Source organism: Helianthus annuus, chromosome 13 (genome assembly GCF_002127325.2).
Source record: "Helianthus annuus cultivar XRQ/B chromosome 13, HanXRQr2.0-SUNRISE, whole genome shotgun sequence".
Lineage (NCBI taxonomy): Eukaryota > Viridiplantae > Streptophyta > Magnoliopsida > Asterales > Asteraceae > Helianthus > Helianthus annuus.
This window is the reverse complement of record NC_035445.2, coordinates 65,610,077-65,629,299: the sequence shown is the minus strand read 5'-3', so window position 1 is coordinate 65,629,299 and position 19,223 is coordinate 65,610,077. Positions and strand designations below refer to the sequence as shown.

General features: G+C 39.2%; 1 long non-coding RNA gene across 1 annotated transcript; it reads right to left on the bottom strand.

Moving 5' to 3' along the window:
• Window positions 1-3,322: 3,322 nt before the first annotated feature.
• Window positions 3,323-5,710, bottom strand: LOC110897863. Its single transcript, XR_002569040.2, has 2 exons — window positions 5,016-5,710; window positions 3,323-4,061 (listed from the first exon to the last, which is right to left on the bottom strand). It is a non-coding gene; the product is annotated as an uncharacterized LOC110897863 (long non-coding RNA).
• Window positions 5,711-19,223: the final 13,513 nt, after the last annotated feature.

Below are 19,223 nucleotides of genomic sequence, written 5' to 3'. Positions count from 1 at the left end.
GGTGGTTTTGGGTAGTGGTTAGTAAAAATGGCGAAAAACGTAAAAAGCGTCGGTTGTCGTAAAACATTTTGTTTTTGTGACTTTTATTCAAATTAAGCACATTCAAACAAAGTTTCTTTGAGGAACTTGTTTGTTTATTGCAAGACTTTCATTTATTTATTTATTTTTGATAGGAAACGTCACAAGATAACCGAGCTTTTTACTAAAACATTGGGTTGAAAAAGAAAAAGGGTTTTGGTGGGTAAAGGGTGTTTGTTTGTGGGTTTTGAAATGAAAAGGTTTAGGCTCAAAGGGGTTAACTAGGGGGATTTTTTGGGTAGGTGATAAAAAATGAAAAATAATGGTGTTGAAAGAAAAAATGGGTTAGTCCTAATGCCTCTATCATTTACTTACTTGGGTTCAAGTTGGTAAGGAACGGGAATGTATCGTCGTGGCAAGTTCTAGAGTCGTAAGAACCAAGCGGCTATTCACACAAGAAACGAAAAATGAGCATTTAGTTTAAAGATATATATTTGTATGCTCAACAAAGGCTCAAAACTCACTTATTGTGGGAATGGGTTTATAATGTGATCAAGTATATATAATCAAATTTTAATTAGATTTGTCATGCCTTTTCATAATTTTCTTATTTGGTTCTTTTTATCACGACGCTATCGGTTGTAAACTTGTAAAAACATAATCTTTTTAGAACTTGTTATTCTCAAATTAAACCAAGACAAGTAAAAAAAATTTTTGAAAAAATTTGGGGTGATTAGCGGTTCCAATAGAGTTTTGTGTAAGGCTTGTTATTAGGACTTGCAAGATTCAAGGTTTTAGTATCCCCCCATAATTAAATTACACATTGTCCTTAATGTGCCAAAAATAAGTCTTTAGGTTGATTGAATGTGTAAAAGGTTGTTGAATTTTTTTTCATGTTAATGGGCATCTGGCCACGGCCCCGTGTTGGTCCGGGCACGGCCCCGTGGTCAGATCGCTAGTAACAGAATTTAACAGAAAGCTGGCCACGGGGCGTGTTCAGCGAGCACGACCCCGTGCTGAAGTTGCTGTAAGGCTGGAAAAGTTGTTGGGAGGCTCTGTTTTCGTGCATGGGGTGTGGTTTTAACGTTCCCTTGGTAACCTCCACCTTTTCGAGTGTGTTTTATTCCTGAAAAGTAAAGCTAAACTCGAAAATATAAAAGTTACACTAAACTAAAAACTACGAATAGTTCCGCGGAATGCCTCCTTGGTGCGCCACGTTTATAAGGGTCTTTGGCTAGACACAAAGTCAGTCATATGTTACCTGAGCGGGATGTCTCGCATCCCGTGTCTATGACATCCATGTAGTTGACCGGGTCGTCCTCTACTCTTTTCCCAACCCCGAATTACATTTCTTTGTCTCTAACCCTCAATGTTAACTTTCCATCACTCATATCCACCATTGCGTGAGCAGTGGCAAGGAATGGTCTTCCTAGAATGAGTGGTACTTCGGTGTCTTCCTCCATGTCGAGTATGATAAAGTCGGCCGGGAAGACAAAGTCTCTGACTTTGACCAATAAATTCTCGACGACTCCTTGTGGGTATTTGATAGACCTATATGCGAGTTGTATGCTCATTGATGACTGTCGTAAGGGTCAATCAAAAACCTATTTAAACTACGTAGATAGCGTAAGTAGGGTATCGTATCCACGGGGAATTTGTGGTAAATGTAGTGGTCGTATCGAAGATCTAAACTATCTAACTTGGGGGTTTGATGAATTTGATTAAAGAAACCTAAAGAACTAATTAGTAAAGTTGTAATCAATATGAAAAAAAGTAACCTCCACCTGGAATCCCAATTACCCGTTTTACATAAAAACCTGTTTATTCATTCAAAACACCACATAGACATGGCCTCGAAATTAATGAATTTGATTAGTTAATAGGGATAGTTTTTAAGATTCACTATGCAACCTAATAACCCGTTTGATTGTATCAATTACCCACCAATTTACCAACCCGCTAACAACGCAAGAAAGTTGCCAATACGCTTAATAAACGACAAGTAATTCAACAAGAAACGTTTACCAATAATCCAGCACAAGTGGTCAAGCTGTACCAGTTACACGAATCCGTAAACAAAGTTTAATGCAAAACAAAGCAAAAGTTCATCCGGGTAGAAGTCAGGAGAGGCTTAGCCACTCATGGTTGTCTTTGCCATTTCGGTTGTCATCCCGATTAGGTTAGACTTCATGGATTGGCTTGGAAGATGAATAATGACCTTCAAATTCGTCCTCGGGGTTCTTGTGCGACGGCTGTGACTCTTTTTATTCTGCCATCAAAACCTTTTATTCACCGACTTTAACTGCGAAGTGCTATAAAGGAGCCCACGTGCACTTGCTTCCCAATTGCCCAATTGACTTTGCCAAAGCCCAACATATTATTAACCTTATGGCCCTTAAATTCAAAATATGCCCCTTCCTTCCTGTACGTGAAACTTCAAAGAACCACGTTAATAATTGAATTGACTTGTTCATTACTTATATTAATTGCCATATTGAATTCATTGTTTCAAAATTTATGTATTCTTTTCCTTTTGTTCTCACATGACTACACAAAAACACAATATTTTTTGACCATAAATTGCATTTAGTATTTGTCTTTTGATTTTCCAAATTACTTTTTTTTTTATATTTTACTTATTATAATTTCATGATTTTTAACTCATTTTCTCCACGACCTACAAAATTGCAAAACCGATCAAAAGTATTTTATTTTGTAACAATATCGATGCATTTTTATTATTAATAAAATAAAACAGAGTGCACCTAAAATGCATCGATCAAATCCCCACACTTATTTTTTTTTCGTCCCCGAAAAAATTATTCGCAATGGAATCACAATCAGAAACATTGGCATTCAATATATTCGGTTATTTTATTAACAAACCAAACCACACGTTAACAAGGATTGTAGGTTTATGATCCACTTAAACCCAGTCGCCAGTTTCCATACCCTTATTCACGATTCATTTAGGTTCAAGTAAGTATAGTTATCTATGGATCTCACACTCAAAAGACTACAACGCCACCTAATCCCGTTTCGAGCTTATGAGATTAAAAGATTATATCTACCGTCTTATATAAAAACTCTTATGCTATTCCGATTAAATTTAGGATGGATAGATGGATGATGTTGCGAGCTTTACATGCTTTTGTATACGATCAGTTTAGCGGACATACCCCACACGAGTCACCATCCCCATGGTTAATGCCATAAACTTCACATATTTTTTATAACTCCACCTAGAGGGTATGTACCGCATGAGTCGTTATCCCCGCAACAATACCATAGGCTTCGTTTTTCCTTTTTTTTTCACATGTGCTCAAATGAATTGGAATACATTTTTTTGGGCGCCACACTGTTTCGGATTTGTTTTCACAAAAAGAAACAGGTGTGCCAATTTAATCGGAAAAACTTTTAAGTTTTTTACTTATGACGTACCTCTCATACTCTCCACAGTTTCAGTTTTGTCACAACTTCTAAGGTGAGAACCCACAAGATTCCTAATATAAGGTAAATTATATCATTCCTAAGAAACTCTTCAACTGGATGGGTCTACCCATATATCCTAAATTAGATGCATGACTGATCGTTTATTATCTCATATATATAGTAATCAAATGCCAATGATCCAATTATATCTATCATCTTCCATTTATTGCAAAAATTTCCTTGAAACATTTTCTATTTTTTTTCAATTTTTTTTATTTTTGATTTTTTTATTTATTTTTTTTTACGACCCGACTGACACAACTAACACGACTAAGACACACTAGACGCTAGTCTCCCCTCCCCACACTTATTTCCTTCATTGTCCTCAATGGAGCGAGAAACCATTGACACACTACAAATATAAATCAAAATACAAAGATAAATGGAACATACTCCCCTGATTTGACGCGGTTGAATCCATGTGAGCCTCGTTCCACCGCAACCGTATAGCATTTCGTTCGTGGCTGCTTCAACACGGGACACTTGTCTGGAAATCGTTTGAACCACTTTCGTCCAAACGGAGATTGAGTATGGACAAAACTGATCGAAACCTGCAAAATAAATCTCAAAAAGCTCCTAAACAGGTTAAAACAGTCATTAAACAAATAAAAACCGAGAGAAAAATCAGCTTCGGATGACATCAAACAAGATTGGGCATTAAAAAAATTGATTTTCTCTCAACCCGCACACCGTCGCATGTCGCGACATACTCTCCAAATCCTTCCGCGTATCGCGGGATTGCACTAATTGACTTTTATTTTGACTCGAGCCCCCGACTATCAACCGGTCTACTTTTCGCTCAAACTTAATTCGCCTCGACACTAATCATCTTCCTACTACTTTCACACATTAACATCTAACGAACATGCACTAAATAAAACATCAACTTGATGTATCCTTTGACACCATTTTACCCTCTCAAACTAGCGCATGAGTACTACTATACTATCTGCTCATAACCCGTTTTACAACCCGGAACATTTATCTCATCTTCACTATTAGCAGCTCGCTACTTAAACGCCTCATCATACATCCAAAACTCTTGCATCATATATCCGAGTTCTTACTTCCAAAACAATCATAAACATATATATATCGCAGTAAATAGCAACAACTCGACTTATCATTTCATTTTCTATGTTCAGCTCATCCAAACACTATCCATATCAACCAACGCAAGAATCATACTACACATGTTAATTTTACCCAAATCAAAACTTCCTAACTTTAAACTACTACGCGAATCACCCTAATCGCACCTAACTCCCTGTGTCTCAACTCAAACCCAACTTTTTCACAATCCACCCATTTTCAACAAAATCAACCCCACATTTAACATAACTCGAATCTTAACTTAGCCTAACTCGACATGCTTACTGCAGCTTCTTACTGGATACATCTTTTTTTAATAGACAATTTCAATAATAATCCCACCAAACACTGTCATCATTCAAAAACAAAGCTCTCTTCATAATATAAACAGTTAAAATAGAAAGCTTGCGTACCTGGATTCACTCTTCAACTTACATGCCAGAGGTGATGTATATGGGTAGTCGTCGGTAGCTGTCCATCGATGGTGGATATGGGGGCGACGGTGATCAGAAGTCACGGTGGATGTGGTTGTCGGTGAATATGCGGGAAAAGGACGGTGGTCGTTGGCGGAGAAGAAGATGATGGGTTCACGGGAGTCGGTGGTCGTTGACAGGTGGGTAATGTTTAATCGGAAACAGGTAAGTGATGTTGTGATTGTGGTGGGGATCGGACGGAGGAGAGAAAGGAGGTGATTGGTTATCAGCCGGCGGTACAGGTGGTCGGAGATGGATGTGGTGAAGGGTGGTCGGCCGACGGTGATTAACAATGGGGTAATCGGAGGTTGACGGTGATCCTATGACACCCGGCACAGCAAAAATCGACGGTGGTTAAACGAGCTCGTCGACAATGGTCGACGGTGGTGATGAAAGAAGGTGTCACAGTGATCAGCAGTGGTATAACAAAGAGGTGGTCAGTGTTTGCGAGTGATGGTGGATAAGTTGATTGGCCGACAGTGGTAAGGGTGTTAGGAGTGGGAGTCGGCAAAGGTCGGCAAAAGAGTTTGCCACTCGGTAAACACCACCATCAACAATAGTTTACCACTCAAACTTTACCAAATCGGTGGTGGGTGGACAATTCGGTGAGGAGGGTGTGTGTGTGTTGGGGTGGGGTTCATACAATCTCTCAACCAATCACACCCTTTTCCTTTTTTTTTTAAAGTTTACCATTTTAGCAAGTGTCTAAACCATTGCCAACACTTTTCAGCAAAGGTTAAACACTTTTCACTGATTGACGTGGCACACTCTCATTGATTGATTTTTTTAGTTTGCCACTCTCAAGTGTTTAACCACTCCTAACACCCTAATGGTGTTTGGTATTTGCCGGAAATGGGGAAGAAGGTTGGTAGAGGGTGGTTGGTGGTCGATGGAGGGTAAGCGACGATGTTGACGTTGGTAGGTATGGCTACCGGAGAAGAAGAAGATAGGAGGAAAGGCTTTGAATGAAAGTAATGTAATCACTAATTTGGAATGTGCAGAAAAGTTTTGTTCACGCTTTAATTTTGATTTTTTTTAACCAATTTTTAGGTGACGTACGGCAGAGTACATGGGTGGCCCTGCGACACGTCTAAGAGCGTGTTTTCCAACAGCTTTGCTCAATTTTGGATGTTGAATGCCTTAGAAGATATTTCCTTTCTCCATGTTTTCATCTCCCAATTGAATTTTTATGATAATATTCAATAAAAACGTACCTGAAACTCCTTTTTTCATGAATTTCCTTCTCCGAGTCATCTCGTTTTCCTGAAACACTCCGAAAATATACCGAAAACAACCAAAAATTGTCCAAAAACGCTCAAAAATCACTTTTTCGGGCCACATTTTTTATGTAATCATATAATTACTTTTGCGTACCCACCAAACAATTGTGCATTGCCCTCAATTGCACTAAAACTTAGCCAGACCTCCTTGAACTTCCCTACACTTAAACGATTGCATGCTTTTGACACAAACTAAACTAAACTAATACAAAAAAAAAAGACAAACCTTAGGCTGTCTCCTAAGAGCGCTAAGTTTTAGATCTTCAGCCAGATCATACCTGCAATCCTCAAGGTGGTTTAAGCGAGCATTTGCCTACTACATTTGCAATATACACTCGATATTTGATATCCAAATTAAGTGCTTGCTTTGTCAAAACTGAAATGCTTCTTGAATCACCACCATACTCCTTAAATCCATACTTTCCTACCGAATTCCCCCCAAATGCTCGGTAATTGGTATTCCAATTCAAAACCATGTTTCCCACAACTGATAGATCCATCCTTTCTAACGAGTACCACTTTTGAATGATTTGCCCAATGTCTTTCAACGTCACGTTTCTGATCTTGGAACATGCATCCCTAACCTCTTCTATTTCTAAAAGAGTCGTAACCTCTTTTTCTTCTACTTCCTCAATAGCAACAACCTTCACATCTGATTCTTCATCGACTGGAATTATTGTTTCTTCATATGACACGACATCTCCATTAAGTCTGACACAACCATATTCAAGTTTGGGAAGACTTACGACCTTTTCTTCTTCATCCCTCGTTGTCGGTTCTTCTTTTGACTCTCCAACAACCATTTTTTCAATTTGTAAGGATAGCCACCTTTGTTTGGCTTGTTGTTGTTTGAATACTGACATTCCTGACCTCTAGTCGTTCACTTCCTCCGTTAACAGATTGTACTTCCAACCCAATAACTCTAAATAGTCTTCTCTCGACAGATGAGTTTTCGCCAATTCTTGTTCAACATACGTCATATGTCTTTTTCGCATAACCTCGTCAAGGCTTTCAAACTGATGTGATCGATGATCTGCATATATTGGTTGAGAGTATCTATGTTGATAACTGTGATATTCCTCTCAATAACCTTGACATGATGGTTGGGAGTATTCATTATAATAATCATTATACTCCTCTTGGTAACTCACACTTTGCTCTATCATCGGATCAAAATTTTTGTAACTTCGATCTAGCTCACTATATTGATCCATGTTATCTCGATAACATTCTTCTCAAGTCGAGTAATAATCCCGCACATCGTTATTATAAGCATCCAACTCATACTCTCTCACTCTTGCGTCTTCAAACATATTTTGGTTGTCAGGACAGTTACTGCATGTATGACATGGACTACCACAATCTCGCCATGACCAATAAGCTTTTTCCATTATGAGATCCCCACCTTAAGATTCGACTATCTGCACAGACAAAACTCGAATACCCAAGGTAAAAACGAACAAATATAAAATCAAACAAATTTTTTTTTTGGTTTTTTAGATATTTTTAGAAAGCAAGAACAACTAACTAACTACTAACACTAAGCGCATTAATTCCCCGACAACGGCGCCATTTTGATGACTGTCATAAGGGTCAATCAAAAACCTATTTAAACTACGTAGATAATGTAAGTAAGGTATCGTATCCACGGGGAATTTGTGGTTAATGTAGCGGTCGTATCTAAGAACTAAACTATCTAACTTGGGGGTTTGATGAATTTGATTAAAAAAAAACTAAAGAACTAATTAGTAAAGTTGTAAACAATATGAGAAAAAGTAACCTCCACCCGGAATCCCAATTACCCGTTTAACATAAAAACCTGTTTACTGATTCAAAACACCACATAGACATGGCCTCAGAGTTAATGAATTTGATTAGTTAATAGGGATAGTTTTTAAGATTCACTATGCAACCTAATAACCCGTTTGATTGTATCAACTACCCACCAATTTACCAACCCGCTAACAACGCAAGAAAGTTGCCAATACACTTAATAAACGTCAAGTAATTCAAATACAAGAAACGTTTACCAATAATCCAACACAAGTGGTCAAGCTGTACCAGTTACACGAATCCGTAAACAAAGTTTAATGCAAAACAAAGCAAAAGTTCATCCGGGTAGAAGTCACGAGAGGCTTAGCCGCTCATGGTTGTCTTTGCCGTTTCGGTTGTCATCCCGATTAGGTTAGACTTCATGGATTGGCTTGGAAGATGAATAATGACCTTCAAATTCGTCCTCGGGGTTCTTGTGCGACGGTTGTGACTCTTTTTATTCTGCCATCAAAACCTTTTATTCACCGACTTTAACTGCGAAGTGCCATAAAGGAGCCCACATGCACTTGCTTCCCAATTGCCCAATTGACTTTGCCAAAGCCCAACATATTATTAACTTTATGGCCCTTAAATTCAAAATATGCCCATTCCTTTCTGTACGTGAAACTTCAAAGAACCACGTTAATAATTGAATTGACTTGTTCATTAGTTATATTAATTGCCATATTCAATTCTTTGTTTCAAAGTTTATGTATTCTTTTCCTTTTGTTCTCACATGACTACACAAAAACACAATATTTTTTGACCATAAATTGCATTTAGTATTTGTCTTTTGATTTTCCAAATTACTTTTTGTTTTTATATTTTACTTATTATAAATTCATGATTTTTAACTAATTTTCTCCACGACCTACAAAATTGCAAAACCGATCAAAAGTATTTTATTTTGTAACAATATCGATGCATTTTTATTATTAATAAAATAAAACAGAGTGCACCTAAAATGCATCGGTCACTCATCTTTGTGGGGATCGTCTTACCTAGTCCGAGTCAGTCAAACATTGATGCGGGCATGAGATTGATGCTAGCCCCAAGGTTGGCTAGTGCATTGCGTACAGGTGATCCCACGGTGAAGCTTCCGGGGTCGATTTTCTTTTGTGGGAGTTTGTTGAGTAGTACGACGGAGCATTCTTCACTTAAATTGACTAATTGCAATGTTTCAATCTTCCTTTTGTGAGTGAGGAAGTCTCTCATAAATTTTGAATATATTGGCATTTGAGTGAGGACTTCCACAAATGGAAGATTGATATGCAATTATTTTAGTAAGTTTATGAATTTTGTGAATTGCTCGTCTGTCTTTTGGCCAAGTAACCGACCGGGGTAGGGCACCGAGGGGTTCTTGGTAGGTTCGGGATTTTGGCGGAGGAGTTCTTTCTTTATGGGTTGGTGGTGAGGTCGTGGTTTGATGTCACACCCTGATTTCCACAGGTTTCACCGGTGGGCCCGGTGGGGGATTACCATGACGTAGTTGGCAACAATATAGTCAAACCACACAATATTTAAATGCACATCGGAAGCATAAAGATAGATATATTTCAACCATCAAATGTAATATCCAAGTATCACAAGTAGTCGAAATAATCCACAGGGGATCAAAAATAAAATAGAAATATTGTTCAACAGATAGTGGCATCCCAAGCTTGCGAGACTCTAACGATGCTAAGGAGTGGCCAGCCTATTTCGTGTAGAACCTGCATTTAATCTTTTTAGGGAAAATACGTCAGTTTACACTGGTAAATACATTCAACCGACACTTTTGTAAAAGGTTTAATAAAATTGATTTGAATGCACAAGGCACAAACTCTTTATAACTTGGGATAATTAATCAATCGAATCTTGTAAAAGAATTACATGTTCACTATGCGTTCAGTCGCCCGGGTCGTGTCGGGTTTAAGGTTAATAGACACGCCACATAGCATAAAGCCGTGGCGGGAAAACCAACGATTATACCTTTATAAATATAGACACATTGTCGGGTGTACGCCTACATGGTCATTAAACTCCCAAAGGCGTGGCCATTTCGTAAAATCCTGCCAAGGTCGTGGCCATTTCGTAAAATCCTGCCAAGGATATCCGGGACATGGTCATTAAACTCCCAAAGGCGTAAAGCCAACAAAACCAATTTTTAAACGGGTCACATTGATAATACCCAACTACTAATGAGTTAGGGTCAATTGCCCGACCAAGCGGTATTTTATATACCGTAACCCAAGCCCGTATAACGGAAAATAAGTTAAAAGTATTTACCTGAGCAAGTAATAACCTCAATAAACAAATGCAAGTATCTTTTACTGGTCTCCTATTCTGGAACGAAGGTTTATAACAACCCATTAGAATCCTAACGGGTCTTTAATTTAGCCTTAGCTTAGACCGGTCGGTTTCAAATGATAAATACGGTTTAATCGCGTGAAAGACGAAAACCGGGAATGGAATGTGGTTTGGACCCAACAAGTTTGAAGGCTTGTTTTATCTGGGTAATATAAACACATTCTGGATTTCGAAGTAAAAACGATAAGGTTTGACCCGTTTCGGCTAGCTTATGTAAACTAGTTACATAAACCGAACCGTACGCGTAAAAGGCGTAACGGGTAACCGTAAGAGTCCTACACAGGTTTCCTAAGTTAATATGCTCTAAAGAGGTTGTGGTATCAGTAGGATACCTTCCATTATGCCCATAACGAGTTAAATCCCAATATACGCCCCGTAGGGGTATTTTGGTCATTTTAAAGATTATAAAAGAGCTTTCCGAGTTGTACAGAAATCTGAGTTTTCTAAACAGGTTATAAAGTTCAAAATACTTTATTTATTATTTAAAATCAATAGCAACTGGATTCGGGTCAAAATACCATGTAGAACTCATTTTACGTCCGAAAAGGGTATATTCGGTATTTACCGAATCAATGCCATAACCGCAGGTTATAAGCAGGTTAAAAATAATTAAAAATCTTTGAAAATCTCAAAATATTATATTACATCAGTGTGTAAAAGGTTTGGCGTCTAAATTTGGGTTTAGATAGGTTTTATGCTAATTGCGCCGTTTGATTACTAAAGTTTCCGTAATTGCGCTAATTAGCATAACTCCTATTCTAGACCCGGATTGACATGAAATTTTAGGGACATGCTTAGAAATCAGTATCTAAGGTTATTTTCCTTTCACATTGTCACACCCCGACCACGTAGAACATACAAAACGTGGCGGAAACGTCGGGGAGTGTTGTAACAGAATCAATTGTTTCAAATCCATGGCAATTGAAGTTTCGTTTTATTAATCAAACATGAATGTTTACATTGTTTAAACAAGAATCAAAGTGTACATAACATAAATTAACTAGTTCTTATCTCGTTTTAAGTCACTAAGGCACAGGTCCGCCTAAGTATGTCTTGATAAGTCCTATGCATCATCTCCTGAAAACACATGTGAAAATAGGTACGTCAGCATAAAAATGCCTGTGAGATACATTGGTTTTGTGAAAACGGAATTCATGACTTATGTTTGAGAAAAATGTTTAGTCATGAACCTTGTAATTTGCTTTGTCTTGTAAATCATTTGAAAAACGATAAGATCAGATGATATGTATAAATAAGAGAACACTGCATGGTTAAACGGATAACCATGTAAAATGAGTTTGTAAAGGATAAGTCGTTTGTAAAACAATGTCTCGAGAAAAGTGTGTTATTTGTATAAAATGTCATATGTCTCAAATTTAAATGATTCAAATAACGCTACGATATGTAATACCATACAAACACTTATATATAGGAAGTGCCAGCGGCGTATCTACCATGCTTGTATCATATTACACACGCCTCGTTACTTAATCACTTACTCAAACCAAACCATCAAGATGAAATGTTTAACAATTGTAGAAATGTTCATGTATAGTCAAATGTCTATTGTCAAATGTAAATCATGTCAACGGATACAACTGGTTCACACGGTTCAATGGTTACAAACAGTTCATATAATCAAAACGGGTTTAGACGGTTCACATGGTCAAATGGTCACAACGGTTCAAAATGTAGCATAATGTGTTCATATGCTGGATGAGCATATGCAACAGAAATGCAATGTAAAACAATATACATAGCATGTAATGTAAAGCAATGTACTAAGTACGCACACAATGGGCATACATAGCATGTAATGTAAAGCAATGTACTAACTACGCACACAATGGGCATACATAGCATGAAATGAAATGTAAAGCAATGTGCTAAGTACGCACACAATGGGCATACATAGCATGAACACAATGAAATCATGTACTATATATGTACTATCGAACATAGCAAGTATATGATGTGAAAACCGGAAAGCATGAAAGTAACAAGTAGGCACATGCGTTTCACCCCAAAAAAGTTTGGAAAACAGTAAAAGAGGGGTTCAATGTACTCACCTGAGATTGCTTTGATTTCCTTGTGTAATAATCACACAATGCTAGAGATCACAGGATATCAAACGGCACCTAATAGGTAGCTATATTAATATACCGGACCAAAATCGGAAGGATCGGATAGTATGCGGGTTCGTAAACCAAACGAGTATGGAGACCCGTGTAATATGGTTTAACAAAGCCTACATACTAAAATGAAACCTAACCTAAGTGCTTGCGACCCATTACGACCCGTTTAGGTAGCTTATGCTACCTTATGCGTCGTTCGCGCAGAACGTGTCTGGAACGCCTAACATCGTGACCACAAGGTATAACCTCGGAAGGTTATAGCTATGGTCACCTAATGTGTTTGGTCGGATCCTAATGATCGACCAAATGGGTCGGGTTCGAAAGTATAAGCGATGGTTTAGATCGCTTACCTTACGACCCTATATAAGTACTAAACTAAAAGTGACGAGCTAAGCATGTTAGAACATGCTTAACTAAGTTTAGAAAACAGGTTTGGCATCAAAACAAACGGCTTTGATGCTCACGAGTAGTTTGGTTACAAAATACGCAAGAATGCGCATTTTGGCCGAAACTACGACTCGTCACTGAGCCTAGATAACGTGGTAATCAGTAGGTATAGTCACTACGGACTATAACCATCGTGATCACGCTCACGTTATGAAGTTCCAAGAACTTCATGTTGACCATAGGCTGGTCAATGCAGAAAGTCAACAAAAAGTCAACAAAATGTTGACTTTCGGACTCGAAAAGCGAATAAAAGAATGAAAGAATACTTACGGAGGGTCCCCGAATGCTAATCTAGATCAAAATGGCTCAGGTATGAAACAAAGGTTCCAACTTAGAGCTCTTGATCAGATTGTGTGGGTTTTTGCAAGAATGGGGGTGGGGTATTTATAGTATTTCCCGAACCGTTAGGATCGTTTCTTGAAAAACGTGATTGAATCTTGCGCGTACACTTGTCGTAAACTTGTGGTTACTGAAAATACCCCTTAGTGAGCTGAAAGGGCAAGTTTAAAACATGTGGTTGTGGTTAAACCAGTTGAAATTTGCTGACTAGCTGATCTTATCTGTTCTGGGAGTCTGACGTGCCCCGCGTAAGGATTTGGGCAATCCTTACGCGCCCCGCCTGAGGGTCACAGACCAGAATTTTCAGTTTTAGTCCCTGCACTTCAGAAACATGCAATTTGGCCCATTTTTGGCACTTTTAAGCCCCGTTAACCTCATTTCAAGGCTCTAAGATGAAGTTAAAGTGTAGGGGACTTGAAATATGCTCAAAAATATTCCGGATGTCAGTTCGTTTGGCCGTACGATCGCGATGTTCGATTAATTACGACGGAATGCGCATAAGCGCGAAAGACGATCCAAATGACGCGACGAATGGATTTTTCTCATGCCAAACACTAAGGCATAATATTATAATGCTTATATAAATTTTTGGATGTCCGGATGTATCCAGAACGTAAGTTATGCGCGAAAGTGCAAACTTGTGCACTTTTTGACACTTTTAGTCCCTGAATGATCCAAAAGTTTGTTTTAGCATACCAAACCCCTCAAAGCCTATTTCTAAGCTATGTAAAGGATATTTATGGTATGTTTAACTTATGGACATGTTCCGGAATGTTCGTTACAGTTCAAATTCGCATACTTTCGCAGTTTGTCAAGTTTAGTCCCTGTAAGCGAATTAACTTGTTTTTTGCCATACCAAAGCCTTCAAAAACTTATTTCTAAGTTATGTAAAGGTTATTTAAGGTATGTTAAGTATATGTTGATGTCCCGGAGTATTTTTCGCATTAAACTGGGTACGTTTACGCACCAGGTTGCGTATAATTCTCCAGAAAGCGATGTAAAGTTTGAAATTGAACAAGAATTGATATGTGCAATAGATACTCATATTTATACAAGATCCCAAGTATGAAATACGATATTTCATTGGCTTGGTATTTGTTTGATGGTCGCGGTGACACAGGTGTCACACACATGTCCAAAATTCTCGTTTTAAAGTTAAAAAGGCGTTATGGTCAACATTTAAGCATATAACGGAAATGTGCAAACGACTTGGACAAACAACGAACCGGTCACAGAGGGTTATACCATCATGTAACATGGTCCTAAGAGAGTCCTAAGGCATATGTAAATCATACCATAACGGGTCAGAACTGAAGTCAAAGTTTTGCGACTTTCGGTTCCGAACCGGGTCAAAACAGTAAATGGTCGGATCAAACAAGCTTAGACCAGTTATAATACTTATTATCATGGTATATGAGTGTCAAAACAGGTTACACGCCATCTACATTACTGATTATGCATAAAATCGAAAGTTAGCATTTTGTTGACTTTTTCTAAGCAAATTTGACTCGACATTTGGACTAGCTATAGCGGGAATCAGAGGGTGCCCCTTTAAGGGTTTAATGCCCACATGATTACCAACATATAACTACCCTTGTTTCGATTAATCACTGGACCATTTGTGATTAACCGTTAAGTCAATCGTTAATTACGACGGATTGACTTTTAAGCTATATCTAAGCAAAAACTAAACCATAAAGGTTGGAGCACACTTACAAGAGTCATATGCACGATCAGGGATGGGTAGTGAAGACACTTGAGCTCCAGAAATGATCAGAAGTGTTGTTTGAAGGTGTGAAGAACATTGTTGCACTAAGTGGCCTTTTATAGTAAACTACACACCTTAGATCATTGAAAACAATGCCTATAAGTGTTCTAGATGATCAACAACTGTCCCTGAGTGCTAGGGGACGTTTAGGGGGCGCTCATACTCTTGCAATAATGATATAAGTCGGTTAAAACACTCAACAGTGCTTATGTCCGAATTTTCTGCATCTGGGAGGCTGACGCGTCCCGCGTTAATGATCATGCAACCTTTACGCGACCCGCTTGAATCCAAATGTCAGAGCCCATATCTTTACTGTCAGCGCGGCCCGCGTAAAGCCCTTTGCTGCCTTTACGCGGCCCGCCTGAGGCCTGTTTGTAAGATTTTCAAATCTTTTTCATTATTGCAGTTGGCCTTTGGCGTTTCGAAGTGGTAACTTTGCACTTTAGGCCTCTTTTATTTACGTATAAGGGCCTCGTGACTTTTACCCGTGCCGTTAAGTCCTCGGTTAGTTTATTACTACCCGAAAAGTCCTAACTTTCAATGTTGACGCTTTTAACCCCTCACATACGAATTTGATCATAACTTTCTCGTTTTAAAACGGAACTTTGCGAAATTTATGTCGTACATTCTAGTGAGCGTATTTACTGTTACAAAGCCTCGGGTTTGTTAAAGGGTCACTCAGAGGTATAACTTAAACATGTTGACACATTTAACCCCTGTAGTTTGTAATCTCTCACTTTCTTCCACATTTCGTTCTGTACGATCCATGATTTATTCGTTTGAAGGTACGAGCATCATTTAGGGTTACTGTACAGTATATTTATCCCTTGTTGACATTTTGAACCCTCGGATTCACATACTTTCTATGTTTGTCAACTTTAGTCCTTATTTAGTATTTATTACCACGTGTAAATTTATGACACGTGTCAATACATTATTGGACGTAAAATTTCGAGGTGTTACATCCTCGCCCCCTTAAAAGAAATCTCGACCTCGAGATTTATTGAAATAAATGAGGGTATTTTTCCTTCATCGTGGACTCTACCTCCCACGTGTACTCGGGACCTCTACGGGCATCCCATTTTACCTTCACAATCGGTATATACTTTCTGCGAAGTTTCTTTACCTGTCGATCCTCGATCGACACAGGTTTCTCAACAAATTTTAAGCTTTCATCGATGTGTACATCTGTATGCGGTATAACTAGTGATTCATCAGGGAAACACTTCTTCAGGTTACAGATGTGGAACACATTGTGAATACTACTTAGCTCTTCTGATAAGTTTAATTTATAGGTAACCGATCTGACACGTTCGATTACCTCGAAGGGTCCAATGTATCTCGGACTTAACTTTCCTTTCTTACCGAATCGCATCACCCCCTTCCAGGGTGATACCTTAAGCAATACTTTGTCGCCTACTTTGAAATTGAAAGGCTTACGCTTTAAATCTGCGTAGCTTTTCTGCCAATCTCGGGCAACTTTCAATCGATCGCGAATTTGGACAATCTTGTCCGTCGTTTCAAATATTATATCAGGTCCTGTCATCTGGATATCTCCAATTTCTGCCCAACAAACGGGCGTTCTACACTTTCTACCATATAGGGCTTCAAAAGGTGCAACCTTAATGCTCGTATGGTCGCTGTTGTTGTAGGAGAACTCGACCAGTGGTAGGTGGTTATCCCAACTACCACCTAAGTCGATCGCACATGCACGAAGCATGTCTTCCAACGTTTGGATTGTACGCTCACTCTGTCCATCTGTCTGAGGGTGGTAAGCCGTACTGAAGTTCAAACGTGTGCCCAAAGATTGTTGGAAACTTTTCCAAAAGTGTGACGTGTATCTGGTATCTCTATCAGAGATGATAGACACGGGCACGCCATGAAGGGCTACAATCTTATCTACAAACAACTGGGCTAGTATATCGGAGCTATGAGTCTCCTTTATGGGTAGGAAATGTGCTGACTTGGTCAGTCTATCAACTATTACCCATATTGTATCGTTTCCCTTCCTTGTCTTTGGCAACTTGGTGATGAAATCCATCGTCACCATTTCCCATTTCCACTTGGGAAGTTCAGGCTGTTGCAGCAAGCCTGACGGCTTTTGATGTTCAGCTTTTACTTGCGCACAAGTCAAACACTTTGCTACATAGGTGGCTATAGACTTCTTCAAGCCTATCCACCAAAAGTTTGCCTTCAAATCCTGGTACATCTTGTCCGCTCCAGGATGAACGGAATATCTGGAACTGTGGGCTTCCTGTAGGATAACGTCCCGAAGACCTCCATAAACAGGAACCCATATCCTTCCATTTAATCTCAGAATTCCGTCTTTGCCATAGGATAACTGTTCTTCAGTTACTCCTAGCTTTTCGTTGGGATAGTTAGCTTCTGACACAGCTTCCTTCTATGCAGCTAACAATCGTTCATTCAGACTGTTCTTGATTTCAATGCTCTTGGCATTGATCCTTATTGGTTTCACTCTTTCTTTTCTGCTCAAGGCATCTGCGACTACGTTGGCCTTGCCTGGATGGTATCTTATTTCACAGTCATAGTCGTTCAGAGTTTCCATCCAACGTCGCTGCCTCATATTCAAATCTTTCTGATTGAATAGGTGCTGGAGGCTTTTGTGGTCAGAATAGATCACAAACTTAATGCCATACAAGTAATGCCTCCATAGCTTTAGTGCAAATCCAACGGCACCCAACTCCAAGTCATGGGTGGTGTAATTCTTTTCATGCACCTTTAATTGTCGTGAAGCATAGGCAATCACCTTGCCCCTCTGCATAAGCACACAACCCATCCCGGTGTGCGATGCATCACAATATACTACAAATTCTTCCATTCTGTCCGGCAATGTCAACACAGGAGCATTGCTCAGCTTCTGTTTAAGGATGTTAAAAGCTTATTGCTATTTAGGGCCCCAATTAAACTTTATATTCTTTCTAGTTAAAGAAGTTAGGGGTGCAGCAATTCTTGAGAAGTTTTCGATGAAGCTTCTGTAGTATCCTGCTAGACCTAGGAAATTGCGAATCTCCGTAGGCGTCTTCGGCTCCTGCCAATTCATGACGGCTTCAACCTTGGCGGGATCCACTTGGATACCATGCTCACTGACTACGTGTCCAAGGAACTGGACTTCTCGTAGCCAAAATTCACATTTGGAGAATTTGGCATAAAGCTTTTCTTGATGAAGCAGTTTAAGAATACATCGAAGATGCTTCTCGTGGTCAGCTTGACTTTTTGAGTATATGAGGATGTCATCGATGAAGACAATGACAAATTTATCCAAATAAGGTTTACAAACGCGATTCATGAGATCCATGTATGCGGCAGGTGCATTAGTGAGCCCAAAAGGCATCACTAGGAACTCGAAATGACCATAACGAGTCCTAAAGGCGGTCTTGTGCACATCTTCGTCCTTGACCTTCAATTGATGGTACCCTGACCTTAGGTCAATCTTGGAAAAGTAGCTCGCTCCTTGCAATTGATCGAACAGATCGTCGATCCTGGGCAAAGGATACCTATTCTTGATTGTAACTTTATTCAGCTCACAGTAATCGATGCACAGATGCATCGAACCATCTTTCTTTTTGACGAACAAGATTGGCGCTCCCCAAGGAGACGAACTAGGTCTAACAAAACCTTTGGCTAGCAGATCATCTAGCTGCGTTCTCAATTCTTTCATTTCCGTGGGTGCCAATCTATAAGGTGCTCTTGCAATAGGCGCTGCTCCTGGAATGATGTCGATACTGAATTCCACTTGCCTATCTGGTGGCAAACCAGGCAGTTCTTCTGGGAAAACTTCAGGATAGTCCGAGATGACTGGGATGTCTTCTATCTTGGGTTTCTCCTCCCCAATGGTCACCTGTGCCATATAAATGACACATCCCTTCTTCAAACATCTGGATGCCTTTAGCATAGACACTTGCGTAGGCAATCCATGCCGAGTATCTCCCTGAATGGTAAGTGGTTCTCCAGACGGAGCCTTGATTACCACTTGTTTCTTGTTGCACACAATCTGGGC